General features: G+C 46.9%; 1 non-coding gene across 1 annotated transcript; it reads right to left on the bottom strand.

The window, feature by feature from the left end:
* Positions 1-5,598: 5,598 nt before the first annotated feature.
* Positions 5,599-5,681, bottom strand: TRNAS-CGA (transfer RNA serine (anticodon CGA)). Its single transcript has one exon. It is a non-coding gene; the product is annotated as a tRNA-Ser (tRNA).
* Positions 5,682-6,457: the final 776 nt, after the last annotated feature.

Genomic DNA, 6,457 nt, shown 5'->3' with positions numbered 1-6,457 from the left:
AGTTTCTGCTACAAACCTGAGCAGACCTCTATCTGTAATATTGTGCATGCATTTTTAAGACTTGGTATTAGAATATTTCATCATTTGTTTTATTCTTCTTGTGAATTACAATGTTCAATGTGTATTGATGTTCACACCTAGATATATTGTGTGTTAAAAATGGCTACAAGTATATTGTTCTATTTGATTTTAGTGATTTTTTTTTTTCTGTGAACAGTTCTCTCTTACAATATTTAGTTTTTGCTCCTCTCAGGCCTTGTGATTATTTTTATTTGGTTTGTCTTGGCATGTACCTGCTGTATTTGGTTTATTGTATTAAATACAAAGAAATATTAAACTAAAGAGGAGCTTAAAAGTCAGATACTACTGAGTTTGTTTTGCTGTTCATCTTAAAATATATTAATTTCCAGTACAGAATTGGCATTTCTAAAATTTACAGAGAAACCAACTAATTTAGATTTTATTTATTAACATATCCTCCTAACTGGCTTCAAAAAAACCCACTGAGATTATATTGTTATATGTTTGTTTATTTGTTTTCTGTTTAACTCAGATAAATGCTTGTTACTAAACTTTTAATTAAACTTTTTCAAGTTTTATGGAAAGTATGTGTTTTTCTTTAGTGTGTTGTCATAGTCAGAGTTGGAGAGTAAGGGGTGAAATAATGAAAATGTGTCTACAAAACCCATGAAAATTAAAGTTCTGGAAACTGCTGACTTCAGAAGCCACAAACCAGAACTAATGGTGGAGCTCAGTGAGTGTACAATTGATTATAAAATAAAATTCTTTTTAAAAGAATCAAGCAACCAAATTGCCTTTTTCTCAGTTTATGAAAGCAGAATCATTACCTATTAAAGAGAGTAGTTATTTATGCCAAGAGTCCAGTTTCTACAGCATGTTGTGACTATGCAACATCTTGTCCTGGCTGAGAAAATAACCCTAACTGCCAAACATGGCTGTAACATTAACCCAAGGTCTCACGTTACCCTTCCCAGACGATACACACAAGATCCTGTCTACCACGAGCTATGCACTGGATACCCAGCTCTGTCATATTCACCTTCCCAGCATTGTCTAGAGACTTGACGCTCCAGATACAGGACAAAGATAAATAACTATAATAACCTAGTGCATGTTTGTAAAACAAGGCTGAGTATCCCCTAGTACTTTGTGTAGTCTGAAAGGTTATATCATCATTGAAACAAAGTGCCAGATTGTTGCAATTTTTATACTCAACAGGGAACAACTACATTTTTGTGTGCCACCTAGTAAGCTGCTTCTGCCAGCAAAACGAGGTCATGGGAGGTTTATGAAGTAGAGTTAAGATTTATGTTGGAACCTTATCTGAGCAATTTCAGTTTTTCTGGCTTTTAAGGTTTTTGAACTACAGCCTTCTAATTTCCTGACCTTCAAATATATTTTAAGCTTAAATTTGAAATTTGTCACTATCAAATTCTGGTTTCTCGTTATAACTGTACCATTCTAATAGTATAGTTTTAATTAATGTAATATACAGACCTTACGCTATCTTAAAGATTTTGGGGGGAATAACTATTTCTGTCACACAAAGAGAAGGATAGGTACTATGCCCTAGTTTTAAGTACTTTCTTTCAATCTACTTAGACCAACAGTTTTCTCTACCACTTTATAATTTTTCATACGCATTTTTGGCATGTATTGAATGGGACATTCCTGTGTTCCAATCTATACTTAATGTGGTTAGATAGAAAGGAGTCTGGAAAACGCAGGTTGTTGCTTGTACAAAATATATACTTTTTAATCTACATATTCATATTCAGCAATCTATACTGTGGGCCAAATTTTGTGATAACTTATCTCCCGAGCAATCCCACTGATTATACTGGAAGTGGCTGGGATGCAGTGCAGAATCCAGCTTTAAAGCTGTAATGAATATTTCTCTTTCTGCAGTGGTTCCAAAGAAGTTTGCTGCTGTTGTAATTCAGTGAGGATACAAGAGCACAAGGAATGAGGAAGGGCTGAAGAGAATATTTAGTAGAAAATATTCAGTCTTCAATGCAGAGTCATGGGCAGTTATTTTTCTCTAGCAACCTGTCAGAAAGGAATACATATTTACATCCCTCCCATTTTCCCACACTGTGTAAAGCCAGTAGAAAAATGAGGCACCTTCTTGCGGTACCATACACATAACAGATGGCTTGTGAACCTGTCCACAAGTCTGTTAGGACTTGCATACTTACTGTAACGGATATTTCTTTGTTTGGGCTGTCCCCCAAAGCGGACGCCAGTGGGGATGCTGCTCCCTGCCAAGAGAAGCCATGGCGGAAGGCTTAATAGTCGACCTGCGGGAGACCACGAGAGGCTCAATAGTTAGCCTCTGGAGGCTAACTTGTGGCCCACGGAGCTGCAGGTCCCGGGACCCCACCCTCCCAACTAGTGGGTCATAGGCAGTCCCCCAAGCTCGGAACGCTGCTATGAGCACAGGAGCAGGAGCACTTTTCCACAGGCCCAGCGGCACTCTATGCCTTTGCTTTGGATTTGGAGATTTTTCCCAAATTCTGAACTAGGGGGGTCCAGTTTCACCTCCCCTGGACTCCAAGCCCCCGGTCGGGCACTCCGCAGCTAGGCAAGCGCACCCAGAGAGACAACTTCCTAAGCAAGCGTAGCATTTTCTGAACCCTGATGAGACACTGTTAGGTGGGTAGTTATCCAAAGCGAGAGCGCCAGAGCACGCCCAAGACTTTTTGGGTGTAGAGGTTGGGTAAATGTTATATGGCTGAGTGGTTAAGGTATTGGACTCAAATTCTAATGGGCATGATGGGGTCCTCCAGGACTGATGGTGGTTTCACTTGATGGTGGGTTTTTGGTCTGGTGGGCAGAGGGAGTAAGTTAGCCTCCAGACGCTAACTATCAAGTCTCTCGGCTTGGCTCCATAGCTCAGGGGTTAGAGCATGTGTTCAACATACTGCTGGGGAGGGTCGCATGACCGCTCTTCTGGCTTCCCTTTGCTTCCCCGTCACTAAGTCATTCTTCGGCGGGGAAGTAAAGAAATCTGCAGGGAACCTAAATTCTGCGCCTGCGCAGTGGTGCAGAATTCTCCCAGGAGTAAAATCAGCATCTTCTGGGGTGAGATGGGGTCCTCCAGGAGTGATGGTGGCTTTGCTTGATGGTGGGGTTTTGGTTTGGTGTTTTGGTGGGCGGGGGGAGAAGCGGGAGGCGGGCAGGTTAAAGGGAAGCAGCAGCTCCTTGAAGGTTTCTACCAACTAGTCAAAAGGAAGCAGCAAAGGCCAGCCAGAAGCAGGATTCAAATGGGTAGACGGACAGGCCTCTCAGCTGTGGAGGTCAAGACCGTAATCGCTCGGCCACCCTGGCCAGCAGCAAGGAGAAGCTTCTTCACTCCAGGAGAAAAGCCTTGGACGTCCTCCGGCCCTCTGACTCTGGGCGATTCCACATCGGCCCAGACTCTGCGGCCACCATCTGATGCGTTAGGTCACGCCACAGGCTTCTGACAGACAGCTTGCACTTCTGCGGGGCGCGAGAGCCAAAAGAAGAAACGGCACCCAGCTAGAGCTCGCAGAGCAGCACGCTGGCCACAGTGAGATTCCGAGCCACGAGCCTAGTGGAAGGCGAGCCCAACGCCTTCACTGCTCGGACATCCCGGGGCTCCACGAAGGCTCTCGCATGGAAACAGAAACACGTTGGGACGTCTCCGAGGATCCAGCTCTGTTTGGGCTGGCATCCATCCCGGCAGGTGCAGTTTCACCAAGGTGGGTGGACTTGGGCCTGGCTCCGTAGCTCAGGATTTAGGGTCTTGTAAACCAGGGTTGGTGAATTTAAATCTTGCTGGAGCATTGCTGCAGAGGCAGATTTTCAGACTCGTTCGCCTTGTCCGGCGGTGAGTAGTTGGAGGGAGCTTCCCTTATAGCAAAGGACTAAAAGACAGCCCCTGAGAGGTCCCAGGTGGGGAAGAGCAGCACCTTACCAGAAGTGGGGATGGAACCCACGCAGACACACATCCATTGGAACTTAAGTCCAATGCCTTAACCTCGCAGCCATTCTGGTGAGGGCCCAAAGCCTGGCCCAGCGGAACAAGGACTTCTTGGGACGTCGTCAATGCGCCCGCTGCCTTGAGCGCGTGACCATGGCAGGCGCAGCATCACTTAGGTAGGCGTGGGCGGTGAGGGAGGATGCCATGGGGCCTGGCTCCATAACTCAGGGGTTAAAGCATTGGTCTTGTAAACCAGGGGTCATGAGTTCAACTCTCACTGGAGCCTGGGTAGCAGTTTTTGGCTGGGCCTGATGTCCCCCGGTGGTGAGGTGTGTGACCTTGCACTCCATATGTTTATGGAAATATGCTTATGAGTATGAATATAATGTAACTGAAATATGCCTTATGCAAAAAGTCTCTTCTAAGGTATAATTGCAAAGCTTATAATCTACTGAGTGTGTTCATCTTAGTTGTATGAATCTATCATTCTTGTATCTGAAGCCAGAAATATGAAGTATTACTCTGAAGTCCTAGTGTAGTTAAGCAAAGCATTAATGGTGGTTTAGAATCTTGATGGCTCCCATTGACCAGGACAATTGGTTGTAAATGGCTCTCTTTACTTGTAAGCCTTCCTGTATACGTGGGTGCCAGCCAATGAGTAATGAAGTCTCACAGGACATGTGAACATGTCACATGATACCGGAAGCCATCTTAAACCCGGTGCCCTTCCATTTAGAAGGAAGGGTGGAAACCCAGAGAGAGACAAAGGATTCCCGCCATGTGCCAAAGATATAAAAGGGGGTGGAACAGAACAAAGGGGGCGGCAGTCATGAGAAAACCCCTTGTGACCGCCTGAGCTGGAACTAACAAGAACTGTACCAGGGGAAAGGATTGGGCCCAGACTAAGAAGGAGTCTTGTCTGTGAAAGAAGCTTATTGGACCATCTCTGAGGGTGAGATTTACCTGGATTCAGTTTCTTAAACGTATTAGGCTGAGACTTGCGTGTTTTGCTCTATTTTGCTTGGTAACTTACTTTGTTCTGTCTGTTATTACTTGAAACCACTTAAATCCTACTTTTTATACTTAATAAAATCACTTTTTATTATTATTAAACCCAGAGTAAGTGATTAATACTTGGGGGAGCAAACAGCTGCGCATATCTCTCTATCAGTATTATAGAGGGCGGACCATTTATGAGTTTACCCTGCATAAGCTTTAGACAGAGTAAAACAGATTTATTTGGGGTTTGGATCCCATTGGGAGCTGCGTGTCTGGGTGCTGGAGATAGGTAAAGCGGCTGAGCGGTTTTGGTTAAAGTCTGCAGCTTTGGGGGCGTGGGTCAGACCCTGGGTCTGTGTTGTAGCGGAGTAGCATGTCTGGCTCAACAAGACAGGGTTCTGGGGTCCCAAGCTGGCTGGGGAAACAGGCTCAGAGGTAGTTTCAGCACGTGGGGTGACAGTCCCCAGGGGGTCTCTGTGACCGAACCCATCGCAAGGCGCTTGGCTTTTCTTAGGTACTTGTTAATTTGGGGGAGGGGCACAGGAGGGCGGGACGCCAGAGGGCTTTGTTAAAGAGAAGCAGCAGCCTGAATTTGTGTACCAGTCGGTCAAAGGGTAGCAGCAACAGGGGCCTACCAGAAGTGGGAGTCGAACCCACGCAGGCTCACGCCCATTAAAACTCGAGTCTAACGCCTTAACCACTTGGCCATTCTGGTGAGCGGGTAACTCTAGCCCAACCGCTACACCCAAAAAGTCTTGGCCATGCTCCGGCGCTCTCGCTTTGGATAACTACCCAGCTAACAGCGTCTCAACAGGGTTCAGAAAATGCTACGCTTGCTTAGGAAGTTGTCTCTCTGGGTGCGCTTGCCTAGCTGTGGAGTGCCCGGCCGGCGGCTTGGAGTCCAGGGGAGGTGAAACAGGACCCCCCTGGGTCAGAATTTGGGAAAAATCTCCAAATCCAAAGCAAAGGCGTAGAGTGCCGCTGGTCCTGTGGAAGAGTGCTCCTGCTCCTGTGCTCATAGCAGCGTTCCGGGCTTGGGGGACTGCCTATGACCCACTAGTTGGGAGGGTGGGGTCCCGGGACCTGCAGCTCCGAGGGCCGCAAGTTAGCCTCCAGAGGCCGACTATCGAGCCTCTCGGGGTCTCCCGCAGCTTGACTATTAAGCCTTCCGCCATGGCTTCTCTTGGCAGGGAGCAGCATCCCCACTGGCGTCCGCTTTGGGGGATAGCCCGGCTGGAAAGCATTGGGGCCACCAGGTCAACCCATTGGACGTAATGGGCCCGGTTCTCTCAACCCTGCGCTGAGGGTACCTTGGGCATCCCGCTGAAGGGCCGCCCGGAGCACAGCTCTTGGGGAAAGGGAGAGAGTCTTGGGTCAAGGGCCCACTTTCCATAGGTGGCAGCGAGGCTGCTGCTCTGCTACGCACAAAACCCTGAGCCAGGTCTTCTACGAAGGCTTTAGATAAGCTCACGCCCACTGGAAGTCCCATCC

The sequence above is a fragment of the Emys orbicularis genome, chromosome 2 (assembly GCF_028017835.1).
Source record: "Emys orbicularis isolate rEmyOrb1 chromosome 2, rEmyOrb1.hap1, whole genome shotgun sequence".
Classification (NCBI taxonomy): domain Eukaryota; kingdom Metazoa; phylum Chordata; order Testudines; family Emydidae; genus Emys; species Emys orbicularis.
This window is presented reverse-complemented; position numbering and strand designations above follow the sequence as displayed.